This window comes from Orycteropus afer, unplaced genomic scaffold (genome assembly GCF_000298275.1).
Source record: "Orycteropus afer afer isolate SDZICR_OR568_19922 unplaced genomic scaffold, OryAfe1.0 scaffold00015, whole genome shotgun sequence".
In the NCBI taxonomy this organism is placed as follows: Eukaryota; Metazoa; Chordata; class Mammalia; order Tubulidentata; family Orycteropodidae; genus Orycteropus; species Orycteropus afer.
Window position 1 is genome coordinate 2,302,988 of NW_006921602.1, and position 18,347 is coordinate 2,321,334.

The 18,347-nt window shown below is 43.5% G+C and overlaps 1 protein-coding gene across 1 annotated transcript in view; it reads right to left on the reverse strand.

Annotated features, from left to right (window-relative positions):
- The window catches only part of THSD4 (thrombospondin type 1 domain containing 4), an 818,615-nt gene that overhangs the window by 593,911 nt on the left and 206,357 nt on the right, over positions 1–18,347 (reverse strand). The window lies entirely within an intron of this gene.

Consider the following 18,347-nt stretch of genomic DNA (forward strand, 5'->3'; position numbering starts at 1 on the left):
GGAAGAACACGCTCAGCATTTCTCAAACTGAAAGAACTGAAGAAAAAAATTGAAGCCTTGAGTTGCAATATTGAGAGATTCTATGGGCAAAATATTGAAATCTATTGAAATTCTATGGGCAAAATCTTTCTGCTCTATAGTACAGAATATATGCTTCTCACTTTTAATGAGGTTGCATTTCAGATGGGAAAAAGGCTGAAAAACAAATATAAAATAATGTACTGTGATAAGTTTCACAGGGCACGTGTGTCAAGTACAGAGTACCCAGAGGAGGAAAGAATTAAACATCACAGAGGGTCAATCAAGATTTCTTAGGAGCAGTGAAACTTAATCTGGGTTTTGAAGGATGAATAGGAGCTTTTCCAGATAAATAAGTAAATAAATAAAAGGGAGGCCCAGGAAGAAGCCATAGTTTAGGGAGGAAGAGGCAAAAAAGCAAGAAGCATCATAGAATACTGGAAAAGTTTAATGGAAAAAAAAAAAAAAAAAACATGCTAAAATGCTATGAAAGCAAAATATAGAGAAAAGTGGTCTCTGGAGTGCTGAATACAAGGCTGCCCAAAACATGTATGTATGTATGTGTTTGTGTGTGTCGGTGTGAGGTCGGAGCAAGATAGCAAGGCTGTAGGGAGTATGGCTGCCCTGCAAAGAACGTTAGCCTACAACAAGGGTCATACTAATAAAGCCAGTTGCCATCTAGTTGGTTCCAACTCAGGGCGACCCCATGCCTATCAGAGTAGAACTGTGCTCCTTAGAGTTTTCAAAGTTGATTTTTCGGAAGCAGATCACCAAGCCTTTCTTCCAAGGCACTTCTGGGTAGATTCCACCTTCCACCCTGTCAGTTCGCAGCTAAGTGAGTTACCTGTTTGCACCACTCAGGGACTCCACGGGTAACGTAATCTCCTTAGTCCCATTCTGTATCAACAAAGTGAAGTCTAGGACAGAAAGGACAGATGGCCTTTCACTGACAGACCCAGAACTCTGCCAGTTTCCAGACTCTGGCCTCAGTTCTAGCCACACCAAACTGGAAACTTCAGTCTTTCCCAGGTCCACTCTGGATGTTTGAGTTAGGTCTTTTCTACCTTGTCCACTTCCCCTTTCTCTGGTTGTTGTTATCAGGTGCCATCAAGTTGGTTCAGACTCATAGCAATCCTATGTACAACAGAAAATAGGTCCTGCATCATCCTCACAATCATTGCCATGTTTGAACCCATGTTGCAGCCACTATCAGTCTGTCTCCTTGAAGATCTACTTTACCAAGCAATATGTCTTCCCCTCTCCAGGAACTAGACAACATGTCTAAAGTATGTGAGATGAAGTCTTGCCATCTTCCATTTTAAGGAGCATTCTGGTTGTACTTCTTCCAAGACAGATTTGTTCGTTCTTCTGGCAGTCCACAATACCTTCAATATACTTCACCAACACCATAATTCAAAGGCATTAATTCTTCTTCAGTCTTCCTTCCCCGTTCTCTTACCTTCCACCACATGTCTGTTACTGCAAGAGTCCGATGATCGGTGCTGCCTATTTCTTCCACTAAACTCAGCTTTCAGTCACAGATTAACCAAACCCAAACAATAAAATTTGCTCAAGAACAAGGGCTTAAATCCAGCCCTGATAATGGTGAATGTGTGTGCATTTTTAACTCCTCAGTCAATTGCCTCTGAACCTCCTTGCCCTTCTCTAAAGACACCATAAAAGGAGAAATCAGAGCTGAAAGAACCTCACTGTGAGCAGATCAGCCTATTAATTTATAACAGTCCACATATTCTCAGCATTACCTCACAGCTCCATTCTAGGTTCCATGCATGAGTATAAACTGGGGCAATGTGAAAGTCCCTGATATCTAGAGGTAGTTTAGACACAGGTCCAAAGAAAATTTATTATGTTTCATGCAAGTAGATTCTTTGCTTTCAGATCCCTAGTGCTACCGCAGAAAGCTGAGAAAGAAGGTCAGAGCAGGAGGGACCTGAGCTATCGCCTAGAGAATCCATTTCAAGGGATGCCAAGGTTGTAGGGTTGGCTTAAGGTCACATAGCTAATTAGGGAAACTCTGGATTCAAAGCTCAAAACTCTGATTCTTCAATGTCTAAAACTGTACTTTGAACCTAATTCTTAGAGAAATGAGGAGGTAGGATTTTCTTGGGGGGAAGAAGTGACAGTTTAACAACAGAGTAGGGAAAAGAAATACCAATATCATTTGCTAGGTACAGCTCTGGTAGCATAGTGGCTAAGACACTTGCCTGCTAACCAGACAGCTGGCGGTTCAAACCCACCAGCCACTCCTCGGAAGGAAGGTTGGGCAATCCTACTTCCGTAGTGATACTGCCTCAGAAACCCAAGGAGGGTCGCTCTGAGTCAGGACTGACTTGATGGCACATAACAACAACAACAACAGGCACAGTTGGGTGTTTTATACTTATTGTTCTACTTGATCCTTATATTCCATCGAGGAAGTTATCAGCACCACCAATTTACAGAGGGTGGGGGTTGACACTGGTAAAGCTTTGCTTCGAAACTTGCCTATAGTCTATTAAAGCTCTTCTTGACCTCTAAATCGCTATTCTGCCTATGTCATGCAGAATCACCTTAATCACACAAGCCTTTCCAGGAGTCTCCTGGGTGTCTTGCTCTCTACCGGGGTACCTAGAGGCCTCCTAAGGAGCTCTGATGGTGTAGGGGTTAAATCATTTAGCTACTAATCAAAAGGTTGGTAGTTTGAACCCATCAGCTGCTCCGTGGGAGAAAGATGAGGCAGTCTGCTTCCATAAAGATTTACAGGCTTGGAAACCCAATTGGGGTCAGTAAGAGTTAGAATCAACTAGATGGCAGTGATTTTTTTTTTTTTTTTTTTTCTTTTAGAGGCCCTTCTGATGCATGACTGTAGGATCTGATCTCTCCCCTCAGGCCCAAGCTTCTGAGGGCCTCCCAGGGCTCAATAACCTGCCCCAGGCAGATTGTCCAAGGGCTCCCACCCATGCTTGCTTGGAAAACTTCTTGCTATTTATCAAGCCAGACCAGTTTGTCCAGGTTCAACTTAGGGCAACTTTTTACCTGTTAACTTAGTTGATCCCTGAGAGTTTAGCAAACAAGGCAAGTATTTGTTGTTTTTATCCTGAAGCAATTCACATTGAGTAAATAGAGCCAAATCCTCCACAGCAGGTTTCCTCCCAGGTACCTGGGAGGAAAGACTCTTCTGCCCCCTTACTCCTACCTCCACCAAGAGCCAGTGAGTCTGGCTCTACTCTGAACTCTAGTGCAGCCACTGGTTGGGATTCTGGGGTCTCCAAGCCAGGACCATTGCAGATTCTACCTCCAGCCTGGCTGCTGCAGCCATTCCCAACTCCCTTAGTTTTCTCTTGGGCTGGAGAATGGCTACCTAGTTTTTTTAAAAAAGCAGTTCTCAGGGGTGAAAAGAGAAAATCAACTTAGCATTGCATCCAAAGGAGCCACATCTACATCCATAGCTTTCTTCTGCCTAGTCTAGGACCAGGGTGGTCATTATAGACTCTCTCCTTCCTCTTCTCAGGCCTATGTACAACAAAAATATGTCCTGCATCATCCTCAAAATCATGGCCATGTTTGAACCCATTGTTGCAGCCCTCTTCACCAACGAATGAACACACGGACACTGATTCACACTTTGATTGATTTATCCTAAGGTCTGGAAAGGGTTGGCAGATAACACCCCCAGGGGGGTGGTGCAAAGAGTGAGTACATATACTGCTAACCCAAAGGTTGAAGGTTCAAGTCCAGCCACACGCACCTTGCAAGAAAGGCTTGACGATCTACTTATGAAAAATTAGCCATTGAAAACCCTATGGTACATAGTTCTGCTCTGACATAGGAGGGGTCACCACCAACCATGAGTCAGAGTCAACTGGACAGAAACTGGTTTAAAGTAAATGGTATCCATGCATATAGTGTTCTTTGCCTCCCCAAGGCATACATGTGAATGTGGTCAAAGTCACCTTGGTGGACCTTAATAAATGGCATCCCCTATGATGAAATGAGACTCACTCATTTTGACAGGCTTGACCAGCTTGCATGTAATTCAAATAGCTTCTACTTCCTATAGGAACATTAGATTAGGGTCAAAATCCATTTTCACTTTGGAAACTGTATCTGCATTACCAAATAAGGGGGAAAAAGTTATGAATTTAGAAATATTGTGAGGAATAGAAATCATGAATTGTTAGATTTGGGTCTCAAGGCACATCTTGCAAAATTTAATTTTTATGCTTTTTAAACAATCTAATTCACTGACAGTTAGTTCTCTGCACATGTGATGCTTGAAAACAAAGACACGTTAAATGTGCAATATAACTAATGACCAGTGGCAATACCACCTGTTCCAAATACTGATCTTCAATTTAATCTAAAACAATGTCACCCAAACTACTTTATTTTTTTTCCTTAAAGGTTAAAATCACAGATGATAAAAGTCCTTGCTTTAAATATTGTTAATTAGAAATTAGCTTTTCAATAAATTTTCAGTAACTTGAAATTGGATTTAAGTTTAAATGGAAACTGGATTTCTGTATTTAACAAAATTATTAGAAAATTTAGGGGTATTATTACATTTATTAAATACTACTTCTTTCTATGTCTCTAGACCCTCACCACTCAGATCAAGGCCATGACATTTATTTTGTGTTAAAAGTTGAAAAAAAATTGCCCTAAGTCACTTAGGCTAGGTCTCATCAGATATGTTCTAGAAGCTTGAGCATTGGTGGAAGAGCATGATAAAGAGTCTCTCTCTGTGTGTGTGTGTGTGTGTGTGCGCCTCACAAATGGGGGGACAGGACATGAAAGCCATCACTTTACTTCCTACCTTTGTTGTTGTTGTTATGTGCCGTTGTTGTTGTTAGGTGCCAAAAATCACAACTCATAGTAATCCCATGTAACAGAGTAGAACTACCCCATAATGTTGTCTTATGGGAACAGATCACTAGGTCTTTCTTGGGCAGAGCAGCTGGGTGGGTTTTTGAACTGCACCCTTTTAGTTAGCAGCCAAGTGTTTAACCATTATCCCACCAAAGGCTATCCAGGTAGAAAAGCAAAAGCAAAACCAAAACCCACTGTCATCGTGTCAATTCTGACTCATAGCAACCCTATAGGACAAAGTACAACTGCCCTGTAAGATTTTCTTGGCTATAAACTTTACGGGAGCAGATTGCTAGTTCTTCCTTCTGGGGAGCCACGGGGTGAATTCCAATAATCAACCTTTGGTTGAACAATGAGTGCTTAAATGTGGTGTCACCAGGGTTCACTTCTTCCTACCCCAAATGGATTAAAATATGAAAGGCCATCCACCCAGGCAACTTCTCCTGATTCGAGACTATTTTTCTTTGATTTTGCCTTGTTGAAGTTCAGCACCTCAAGTCTGGCCCTCCACATCATTCCTCTATAACCCACCCCCATGGCCTTCCACAAAAAGTCTAACCTCAAGTGGTGAACAATCTCCAACATCTGCTTGGGGCTTTGATTTTGCTGGTTTGTTTTACACATCTCAATTCCACAGGAAGTTCCCTGCAGATGTGGAAAAGCCCTCCACCACTGACCTTTTGTTAAAAGACAAACAGCCAGAAACCAGAAACATGACCAGGAAGATAACAGCTGTTCAGTTCTCAGATGCTTGCCAGAATGGCAACCTCTTCAGAAATGAGCCCCACGCTCATCTTCACCAAGGAGATGGACCTTGAAGTTCCTTTGTTTAGTGAGAGATAGTAAAAGCACGACACACATACCTTCTCATACAGTCCTACACCTGTGGCAGACATTGCTAATCAATCACCATATTCTCTCCCTCTGAGCCTGAAATCAGTCCCAGAATTCTTCTCAAAACAAGGTCCAGCCAAACTCTGTGGCACCAGATTAAATTTATTTGCCATCTTGGGAATCTAGTTTCTAAAGAATAAGGATTTTGGAAGAAAAAAAAAATAGGCCCTATTTTGTGGGAAGTGGGGGGTTCTTGATTAAAGTCTTAAGCACAGAAAGAAGTCTGTTTTTTTTTTTGAGTGACCAGCTCTGAATTCAACAACGCTGATTTAAGCAAACAACCCTCAACCAATAGATGAAGATGATGCTGTTGATGAACATTTACATGAACTGTATGCCAGGCCCTGTACACTAATTATCTCATTTAATTAATAAAAGATGACGCTGATGCTAACATGGCCCAGGATGCTAGCCTCGCTTCTCAGATCCAACATGTTTCACAGATGGGTTGAATGAAAGTCACACAGACAGCTGCATGCCAAGAGTACACTCACCCTTCCAGGACCTGAGCTACATTAATTCTCCTCGGAAGGGGGACTTTTCTGAAATCCAGTGCAGCTCTGGCACATCTGTTCCAGTCTGTCACTTAGCCACATTCTATTTCTGAATGTGGTGCTTCAAAAAGCAGGCTTTGTAACATATTCCTCCTCTGCCCCACATAGACCACACCTCTCACAAAGGATACACATTTTCTTCCCTCCATCTACCATATCTGCTGACAGTTCTGAGAACTGTCAGGACCACAAATCTGTCCAGCAACAGATCCAGATGATGATGTCAAAGGCTTAGTTCCAAGAGAAGTGGAGGCAGGAAGCTGTTTTATTTCTTTTCCTGGGCTTGGGTCAGACACTGGTATGTTGAGCCATTTTCCCTGATGGGTCAGCATTTGGCCATCGCCTTGACCAATGCCAATTCCAGCATTATTTGGTCCTCAAGGATTCTCCATGGATCATGGGTGAGAGCCTTGCACCAGCTGCCCCAAAGCTGGTGTTTTAGTTTCTTCTTCTGCTTGTTGTTAGTTGCCACTGAGTGGGCTCCCACTCATGGTGATGTCACATATAACAATAAAACACTGCCAATCCTGTGCCATCTTCATGCTCATTGACTAGTATGTTTGAGTCCATTGTTGTGGCCACTATGTGTTTTGATTGTCTTCCAACCTAGGGGGCACTGTATCAAATAATATTCTATTATGATCCATAGAGTTTTCATTGACTAATTTTCAGCAGTAGATAGCCAGGCCTTACCTCCTAGTCTGCGTTAGTCTGGAAACTTTGCTGAAACCTGTCCACCACAGGTGGCACTGCTGGTATGTGAAATACTGGTGGCAGTGTTTACAGCATCAGCAGGATGCAAACCACCACAGTGTAACAACCTGACAGATGGGTGGTGGACTAGTTTCCTAGTGCTGCTATAGCAAAGTACTAAAACTTCGGTGGCTTAAAACCATGTCCATTTATTTTTTCACAGTTCTGGAGGCTAGATGCCCAAAACTATAAGGTGTCAGTGGGACCACACCTCGTCTGAAGCCTCTAGGGGAGGATTCTTCCTTGTCTCTTCCAGATTCTGGCGGCCTCAGGCATTCCTTGGCTTGAGATGAGCCACTCCAATCTGTCTCTCTCTTCACGTGGCCTCCTTCCTTCTGTCAGTCTCTGTGCCTTCTGTTCTCTTCTTATAAGGAGACCAGTCACACCGGATTTAGGGCCCGCCCTATTCCAGTATGAACTCATTTTAATGTAATTAATTATATCTGGAAAGAGCCTATTTCCAAATAAGGTCACATTCTGACATTCTGAGGTTCCAGAAGGACATGAATTCTGGAGGGACACTTCTCAACCCAGGGTAGCTGGGGAGTAAAGATGACAAGAATGATGATGAAAATAAAACTAACGATGACACCAACCAATTTTGTTGACTGTTTAGTAAGCACCAGGAAGTGTGCCAAAGGCTTCACATAGATTCATATTTCCTCCCTAAACTTCTAGTTCAGAAAGGCTGCTGATGTTTATCTCTTAGAGAAAGGGTTCTGGAGAAACCAAGCGTTGGTTCCAAAGCTGGGATTTTAAAGACATCCTTCACCTCTGTCTCCCCATTTGCAAGAAGAAGAGGAGGCTCCCTGTTTTTCACATTATTTGTCATGACGAAAAATGATCCACATGTAAATGATATGGACTATTTTGTAGAAAACAGCTAAGTCAGTTCTCAGTTGATGATGGTCATATGGTTGATATACTGCTCTGGCTTCCTGTTTGCTGGGTGGATCTTATCACACTGCCCTCCATAATGTGAATTCTAAAGCTTAAAGTTAATCTGTCTTTAAATATTTTCATCAAGTAAACTCTCAACTAAAGCAACAGGCTGGGAGGTTGTGAGTTTTGAGGGCAGAGGTTGCATCTAACTCATCTCTGAATTCCACATATTTGGCATAAAATAAGAGGATGAGAAACGTTAGTTGAGGATAAAGGACCCGAGGGAGGAAAGGAGGGAAGGAAGAAACCACAAGGTTGTGTAGCATTATCTTGTCAAATAAAGTTCACACTTTTTTAACAAGCACTTACTAACAGTTAATGCACACAGCGAGCCCTGGTGATGTAATGGTTAACCTCTTGACTGCTAACCAAAAGTTGGTGATTAGAACCCACCCAGAGGCTCCATGGGAGAAAGACCTGGCAATCTGCTCTCTTAAAGATTATAGCCACGAAAATCCTATGGGACCATTCTACTCTGTTACATGGGGTCGTTATGAGTCAGGATTGACTCCACAGGCCCCGGTAAGAACACTGACAATGCACTCAGCTGCTAGCTGAAAAACTGGTAGTTTGTGTCCTCCCAGAGGGACCTGGGGAGTTCAGGTGGCATAATGCCTAAGGCATCTGACTGCTAATCAGAAGGCTGGTGGTTCAATGCCACGCAGCCACTCCTTGGAAGGAAGATTGGGCAATCTCCTTCTATAGCGATACTGCCTTGGAAACCCAAGGAGGGTGTGGTAGTTAAATTTTGTGTGTCAACTTTGCTGGGCCTGGTTGAGCGGCTGGGCACCTGGTGGTAGTTATTCCCCATGATGAGACTGGTAATCAACTCCATGGTGGGACCTACCACAAGCAGATGAGTAGCTGCCTTTAGGATGTGGTCTGCTTCCTGTATATAAGGAGATGCCTTGGAGATAGTCTCCATTTTTATGGCACGCTTGGACCCTGTATGTAGCCATGTTGTTGTTCAGCAGCCTGCCATGGTCTGCTGACCTTGGGACTTACATTGGACTTGAATCAATGGTCAGCCGTGTGGTTTGGTAACATCGGGACTGTGCCATTTTATTTGTCGACCTTGGGCTTGTTAGCCTCAGCAGCCAGTAGCTGCCTAAGCGAAGAGATGCCTCTAGGTTCTGTGGACTGGAGCAAGAGGCAGAGCTGGACCCCAAGGTCGAGGGGCTTTCACACAGCCCCTAGAGCGTGGCATTTTGAACTCAGACTTCTAGCCTTCTGAACTATAAGAAAATAAACTCCTGTTTGTTAAGGCCATCCCATTTGTGGTATAGTCTTGCCAGAGTAGCACTAGGTAACCAGAACAGAGGGTTCGCTGAGTTGGAAAACGACTTGACGGCAGTGAGTTTTTGAGTTTTAGAGGTGCCTTGGAAGAAAGGCCTGGTGATCTACTTCTGAAAAATATGCCACTGAAAATCCTATGAAACACAGTTCTACTCTGACATACATGGGGTAGCCATGAATCAGAATCAACTTGACAGCAACTGGCTTTTTGTTTGGTTTTATTGTAAGGGAGGAAAAGGTTTACTATTGGCTTGGTGCCACCTTAAAAGTAAAGTGTTCAACACAAATGTTACCTCTATTGAGAGGGAAACAGCATTCAGTAAAGTGTGAAACAAAGACTTAATATGTACCCTCCCTGATAGTCACAACCACTTGTGCACTTGGTCTGGCTGATTCTTGGAAAAATATAAATGCCCCCACTGATGCCATGGGAATGTCCTCTAATATCACTGCCATCTGCACTGTACCAGCTGCCGGCCACTTGAATCCATATTTTTCCTGTCCAGAATTGTAGATGCCAGAATGATAAGGTTCCTGGCCAAGGAAAAACAAAAGCTCAGCTTAATTAAAGTCTGTTGAGGGTGAGAAAGCTAATGTCAGAATATGTCCACACATCAGAAATGAGAAAAAACTATAAGAGGCAGCTGCTTGGAGTCTTGATGGGCAATTCTCCACTTTCACAATACATTAACGGTAGCAAGGACAGCACCAAGGGGGCATTAGGTTGGCTGGAACCCATTCCACAGAATGCACATCTGATCTGAAAGTGGAGCCTTGGTATGTTCCTCCCGAGCCGCTTCAGTCCTGAGATTCCAGAGGAAAGAGATTCAAGCTCTGGGGTTGAGAGGCTAATGTTGCATCTCCATTTCTTCAGCCAGAAGGCACAATTTAGAGGAGGCTCCCTCCACATGACCTTAGGGGCAGCAGAAAAGGAAGATGTTCTCACCCAAGCAACCCCAATCTCCCAATAGAAGCACCACTATTAGGTAGGCCTAGATGGACAGTTAAGGAGCCCTAATGATGCAGTGATTAAGTATTTGGCTGCTAACCTAAAGATGAGTGGTTCAAACCCACCTGGGGGCTCCGTGGAAGAAAAGACCTGTTCCTGTAAAGATTATAGCTCAGGAAACTCTACAAGGCAGTTCTACACTGTTACATGGGGTTGCTGTGAGTTGGAACTGACTCGATAGCACACAAGAACAATAAAAAGGGGATATCACATGGAACCTGGGTGAGCTAGACTGGATGCCAAGCTTAAAGGACTCAGTTTACAGTCAATAGATAATTCATGCAAACATTTACTGAGGACTTAACTCTAGGTGCTGAAGACACAGCATGGACAGAACAGAACTATCTGCCTTCAGAGTTAACAATGCCTGTCTTACACTGCTAAGAGAATTGGGCCACTGAATGTTCAAGTCACAAGGCTTTAAAAAACAGTTGCCATTGAATCAGTTCCTACTTATGGTGACCCTATGTGTGTCAGAAGGCGCTCTGGTAGCATAGTGGCTAAAGCACTTGACTGCTAACCAGAAGGCTGGCAGTTCAAACCCACCAGCCACTCCTCGGAAGGAAGGTTGGGCAATCCTACTTCCATAGTGATACTGCCTCGGAAACCCAAGGAGGGGTCGCTATGAGTCGGGGCCGACTCGACGGCAGATAACAACAACAACAACAACAATGTGTGTCAGAAGAGAACTGTACTCCATAAGGTTTTCAGTGGCTGGTTTTTCAGAAGTGGATGAGTAGATCTCTCTTCTGAGGCACCTCTGGTGGACTTAAACCTCCAATCTTCCAGTCATCAGCTAAGCATGTTTATGGTTTGCACTACACCTTAAACTGGGGTTCAAATCCCCAGCAACCCCCCAGCATGCTGCTTTCTAACTTTGCAACCTCAGGCACCCAGCTTCCCTGGACTGTGTTGTTGTTGTTGTTGCTGTTATGTGCCGTCAGGTCGGACCCAACTCATAGTGATCCCTCCTTGGGTTTATGAGATGGTATCACTATGGAAGTAGATTGCCCAACCTTCCTTTCGAGGAGTGGCTGGTGGTTTGAACCGCCAGCCTTCTGGCAGGGAGGATTAAATGAAGGCCATGTTTGAAAGATCCAGAGCAGGGTCCTTTCTTCCACCAGGCTGGTATCCTTCTCTCCTCATTCCACAGCGAAGTATTTCCATACATCCGTGCCCAAGGCATATGACTGGTAACCAGATGCCTGGCAGTTCAAACCCACCAGCCACTCCTTGGAAGGAAGACTGGGCAATCTACTACTGCAGAGATACTGCCTCAGAAATCCAAGGAGGGGTCGCTATGAGTCAAGACCAACTCGACGGCAGTGAGTTTCATTTGGTTTTGGTGTACCCATGCACACATACACATCATCCTTAAATAAGACTTTCTGCTCACTACATCTTTTATCTCTTAGCCTCACAATCACCCTGCAATGTTGGCTCATGTGGTACCCATGAGAATGAATGTGCTTTGCAAGACCTCCATCCACAGGGAGCATAACTGACAAGGACCTCAGCTGGACATCCATCATCCACTTGTGTTTACATTTCAGTCCAGCATCCCTGGGCTGCTCCCAGGGGCAATGACTGAACCCACGCAAAGGCATTGAGACAAGTCTGTTCCCATGAGACATGGGACTCCTCTGATAGCTGATTTTGACTCTAAAACCTCTCTCCCCGCCCCTATGGCCTTGCTGAACCTTCCTTGGTGATCCTGGACCCTCCAGCCATCCTTCCCTCACTCTCTCCTTCACTAAGTCAGAACCTCATCACCTCTGACCTCTGTGCTGACCTACTTACTCCCCTCCATGTACTCTGACAGATGTTTCCTCTAATAAAATCCTGCCCATTTAATCCTGTCTTGGGATCTGCTTCTTGGAAGACCCTGATGAACAGAACAGTATTATCTCTGTATTACAGATGGTGAAGCTGAAGCTCGAGACAAGTAACTAGCCAAGTGTCACATCCAGTTGATGTTGAGTTGATCCCAAAAAACAACTGTCACTGAGTTAACTCCTACTCATAGTGATGCTGTTCATGTCAGAGTAGAACTGTGCTCCGTAGGGTTTTCGATGGCTGGGTTTTGAGAAGTAGATCGCCAGGCCTTTCTTCTGAGGCCCTTCTGGGTGGATGAATCTCAAACTTTTGGGTCAGCAGCCAAGCATGCTAACCATTTGCACTACTTAGGGACTCCCAGTGTCACACAAGTGAGAAAAGAGCCAATCCCATATCAGCTCATTGTGGATCCGAACATCACAGGGCTCTCACTCCCTCTACAAAGATCCCTATGATGGGGATCTGGGCTGTTTTCTATGATGTTCATGCCTTTCCCCTGGCCCCACATCTGACTAGTGAGTGGTGGGTCTAGACCAAAGCCAGGATTTCAGCATCTAAACTAGGGTTCCTCTTCCAGACCCACCGTGCTCCAAAGCCAGACCGCATCAGAGTGATCCCAGCTACAGCAAACCTCTGTGGCTTACCCCACTCTGTGTTGCCTATGGAGCCACAGCAGGTTTTTGCATTTAATAAATGTGCTTGTAGACACTCATTTCATAAAAGTTGATCCTCTCTGAGTTGAGCCAGCTGAGAATGATAACTCCAAGTCTCCCCAAATGCACAATTCAAATGAAAAGCCACATTTCTTCACAGCCCTCTGGCTGTGTGCAACCTGACTGTCTTAAGATGAAACCAAGCATTTTTCTGTTTCCACATCCAAATTCCCTTGGCCTGCCTCAGGCGGAGATTTCACAGCCACCTCCCCAACACCAAGAGTAGCCTAAGGAAGGCCAGCCACCCCTCTATCACCATCATGGGCCAAACACGCTCCCTTTCATACCTAGGTGGCTGGGGGAGATGCCCAGACAGCACCTCAGGAAAACCAATCAATGCTGTCTCAATGACTGTAGCAGAAAAATGGAAGGAGAGACAAACAGCTCTGTGGGCCAAAGTCCACTGAGGGAAGTGCAAGACAAAGGAGCTCCATTTTGTCTATGTCTAGGAGACACACAGGTCGGAGAACAAGGCCAGCACGCCACTGACACCTATAAACAGTCCAGTGTCTGCGTCATTCAAACCTCTGCCTTGTCAGCTTATTTCTGTTTTAAGTTACTTACCAACCTACCCTTTCTATTATACGTGGCAGCCAAAAGAGCAATGGACCACTGACAAAGGCAGCAGAGACAGAGAGAGGAAAAGTGAGAAGTGAGTGGGTTTATAAAGCAGTATTTTAGGTCAGAAAGAACGGAGTATAGGACTGCTATGTCCAGCGGGGTCCCAGAAGAGTTGAGTGGGAGGAAAGAAAGTTATGGAGGGCTTTACCACGGCGTGCCAGGCACTGTGCTAACTGCTTCACATGCATGATGTCATCTAACGCTCATGGCAATTCTAGAAAGTTGATATTATTATTTCCACTGTACTAAAGAAGACACTGAAGGTCAAAATGGTTAAGCAACTTTCCCAAGGCCTCCCAATTAATAATTTTGTTGAGCCTGAATTGTCACTGAGTCAGTCTAACTTCAGTTTACTGACTACCCCAATACATGATTCCCTCTATTTACTGAGTGCCTACTACTGTGTACCAGGTATTTTAATTAGGAGTCCTTGGTAGGGTGCAAATGATTATGCACTCAGCTACTAGCTGAAAGGTTGACTGTTCAAACCTGTGCAGAGGTGCATCAGAAGACAGGCCTGGCAATCTGCTTCTGAAAGGTCACTCCTTTGAAACCCTATGAAGCAGTTCTACTCTGACATACATGGGGTGGCTATGAGTTGAAATTGACTCAATGGCAACTAACAGCTGTGTACCAGGTATTTTAGTTACAGGACCTCATTTAATTCTTATAATAACCATACAAAATATATGTCATACTCCTTTCTTTTTGTGTGTGTGTGTGTCATACTCCTTTCTGAGAAGTGGGAACTGAGACTCAGAAAGATTAACTTAATTAAAAAAAAATGTTATGCAGCTAGTAAGAAGGGAAGCTCAGGTTGAAATCAAGTCTGAGTGGCTACATACACCATAATGTCTCCTCACAGAAGCACCCAGGCCAGCTGTAGCCATTCCTCATTTGGCCAAGAAGGGCAGACTACTACTAGCAATCAAGTTTAACACTGACTTAATGCTTACAATGTTCCAAACACCCATTTAAGCATTTTAACACATTATCTCCTTTCATTTCCACATCTTGACAGGAGAGTGGCATTACTTCAGTTTCACAATGAACAACCCAAGGCTCAGAAGGCAAGGGTACACAAGTGATAAGAGGCAGGGCTGGAATTCTAACTCAAGTTCACCATGTTGCCTGCCAACGTGGTATCTCACCAGAGATTACATCAACTCAATCTTCACTCCTCCACTCAATTAAAATATGTCTTTTGACAAGTTGTTAAGGAGATATCAAAGGAAATTTCATCTTAAACAAGATCCTTAACCATGGATTGCCAGAAGAACGAACAAATCTGCTTGTAAGAAGTATAGTTGAAATGCTCCTTAAAAGTGAGAATGGCCAGACGTCTCTTGTACTTTGGTCATGTTGTCAGAAGGGACCAATCTCTGGAGAAGGATATCATTGCTAGTAAAGTAAAGAGTCAGTGAAAAAGAAGATCCTCAACCAGATCGATTGACACAGTGGCTGCAATAAGGGTCTCAAGCATAGCAACGATTGTGAGGATGGCACGGGACCAGACAGTGTTCATTCTGTTGTACACAGGGTCTTGTCCTTTCAAGTCCATGAGACTCCAGCCCCAGCCTGACCTCACATTTAGCCCGGTCTTCTCTCTGTCGCCAGGCAGCCAGTGCCTTGTTTTTCCTCCCATGATGATGGATACAACCTGTCAGGAAAGCTGAGAATATTTTTAGCTCCTAACTGATTTTTATCTAAATTTAACTCCGGGCAGAGTTCTAGTCGGAGGGCAGCCAACGTTTTCATAGCGACATATCATAACCGAGGCTTGGTATTTCTCAGACGTCCTGGCTCTGCTTGAAGCTAAAATAAAGCAAACAGCTCTTTAGGAATAGGATCTTGATCCTGTAGTAGCAAAGTCACTGGATTTTCAAGATGGAAGAAAATAGATATTATGTAACTTCCTCATTTTAGAGATGAGGAAACTGAGGCTCAGTGAGCCACAAAGCCTGGTCTTGTTTTATTCAACAAAGTCATGATGCCTCTAGGGAATAGGTAAAAAAAATGTGATTTGAAATCTGCTGAACACAAGAGAGTATATTATATTTGATATTTATTGATTTGATTTGGTATTATAAATCATATAACCAAATTCTCTTTATCATGGAGCTGAAATTCATTGAACCTTGACCTCCAGTAAGCAACTATCGTGGTCTGGTTCAGTGTCTTTAGTAAACTAGTGGAAATTAGACTTTTTCCAAAATTCAGAGTTTGCAAAAGGTTCCAACTGAAATAATGCCCACATGGTAAACTGTTCTCCCTTTCTAGAATGTTGGTTCCTCAAGAGGAGGGCGTTGTCAGTTCTGATCACTGTTCCATCTCCAGAACCTGAAATAGTTCCTGGCACATAGTGGGCACTTAATCCATATTTATTAAATAGCCAACTGACCAAAAGAATGAGAAAATGAATAAATATGAGGAATAGAATCATTAGGCCTGAAACATCCCTGCCTGTACTGACTGATGATAAGAAGGGAGAAGAGAAGCCACATGCAAAAAAGTAAGGTTGCCTTTTTTCTTTCTTCCCACTGAGGTATGCAGTGATCAATGTCTTAAATTAGCTTTCTTTTCCTTTTTTTTTTTTTTAATTTTTACTTTATTTTTTTTGTTTTTTATTTTATTTATTTTTACTTTATTTTTGTTGCTGTTGTTAGGTGCCATTGACTCGTCTCCAACTCATAGTGACCCTATGCACAGCAGAACAAAACATTGCCTGGTCCTTTGCCAGCCTCACAATCCTTGCTATCCCTGAGCCCATCATTGCAGTCACTGTGTCTATCCATCACGTTGAGGGCCTTCCCCTTCTTTGTTGACCCTCCACTTTACCAAGCATGCTATCCTTCTCCAGGGAATGGTTCTTTCTGACAACATAACCAAAGCAGGTGAGATGAAGTCTGGCCATTCTCGCTTTCAAGGAGCATTCTGGCTGCACTTCTTCCAGGACAGATTTGTTAGTCCTTTTAGCAGACCATGGCACTCTTAGCATTCTTATGTTGTTGTTGTTGTTAAGTGCCGTCGAGTCGTTTCTGACTCATAGTGACCCCATGCACAGCAGAACGAAACACTGCCTGATCCCGCACCAGCCCCACAATCCCTGCTATACTTGAGCTCATCATTGCAGCTACCGTGTCAATCCATCTCGTTGAAGGCCTCCCCCTCTTTCGTCGACCCTCCACCCTACCAAGCATGACATCCTTCTCCAGGGAATGGTCCCTTCTTACAACATGACCAAAATAGGTGAGACGAACTCTGGCCATTCTTGCTTCCAAGGAGCATTCTGGCTGCACTTCCTCCAGGACAGATCTGTTAGTTCTTTTAGCAGTCCATGGTACTTTCAGCATTCTTCGCCAGCACCACAACTCAAAAGCATCAACTCTTCTTCGGTCTTCCTTATTCATTGTCCAGCTCTCACATGCATACGAGGCAACTGGAACTATGGCTTGTGTCAGGTGCACCTTAGTCCTCAAGGAGATATCCTTGCTCCTCAGCACTTGATACAGTTCCTTCGCAGTTGACTTTCCCAATGCTACACGTCGTCTAATGTCCTGACTGCTGCTTCTGTTGGCATTGATTGTAGAACCAAGCAACATGAACTCTTTGACAACCTCATTCTTCTCTCCATTTATTGTGATGCTGCTCATTGGTCCAGTTGTGAGGATTTTTGTTTTCTTTATATTGAGACGTAATCCATACTGCAGACTGTATTCTTCAACCTTCATCAGTAGGTGCCTTAAGTCATCCTTAAGTCATTTTGAATTGTGGTGTTCTTATTCAACACCACAATCAAAAGCATCAACTCTTCTTCGGTCTTCCTTATTCATTTTCCAGCTCTCACATGCATAAGAGGCAATTGAAAACACCATGGCTTGGGTTAGGCACACCTTAGTCTTCAAGGAGATATCTTTGCTCTTCATCACTTGAAAGAGGTCTTTTGCAGCAGATTCACCCAATGCAATACGTTGTCTGATGACTTGACTGCTGATTCCATTGGTGTTGAGTGTAGAACCAAGTGATATGAAGTCCTTGACAACTTCAATCTTCTCTCCATCCACTATGAAGCTGTTTATTGGACCAGTTGTGAGGATTTTTGTTTTCTTTATATTGAGGTGTAATCCACACTGCAGACTGTAGTCTTTAATCTTCATCAGTAAATGCTTCAAGTCATCCTTGCTTTCAGCAGCAAAGTTGTGTCATCTGCATACTGTAGGTTGTTAACGAGTCTTCCTCCAATCCTGATGCCATGTTCTCCTTCATATAATCCAGCTTCTTGGATTATTTGTTCAGCATACAAATTGAGTAAATATGGTGAAAGGATACAACTTTGACACATGCCCTTCTTGATTTTGAAACTTGCAGTATCCCCTTGTTCTGTCTGAATGACAGCCTCCTGATCAATGTACAGGTTCTTCATGAGTACAATTAAGTGTTGTGGAATTACCATTCTTCTCAATGTTATTTGCAATTTGTTATGATCAGCACAATTGAATGCTTATGCATAGTCAATAAAACATAGATAAACATATTTCTGGTATTCTTTGTTTTCAGCTAAGATCCATCTGACATCAGCAATGATATCCCTCATTCCACATCTTCTTCTGAATCCAGCTTGCATTTCTGGAAGCGCTCTGTCAATATATTGCTGTAACAATTTTTGAATTATCTTCAGTAAGATTTTACTTGCATATGATATTAATGATATTGTTCCATACTTTCCACATTCTGTGGGATCACCTTTCTTTGAAATGGGTACAAATATGGATCTCTTCCAGTCAGTTGGCCAGGTAGCTGTCTTCCAAATTTCTTGGCATAACCTGGTGAGCACCTCCAGCA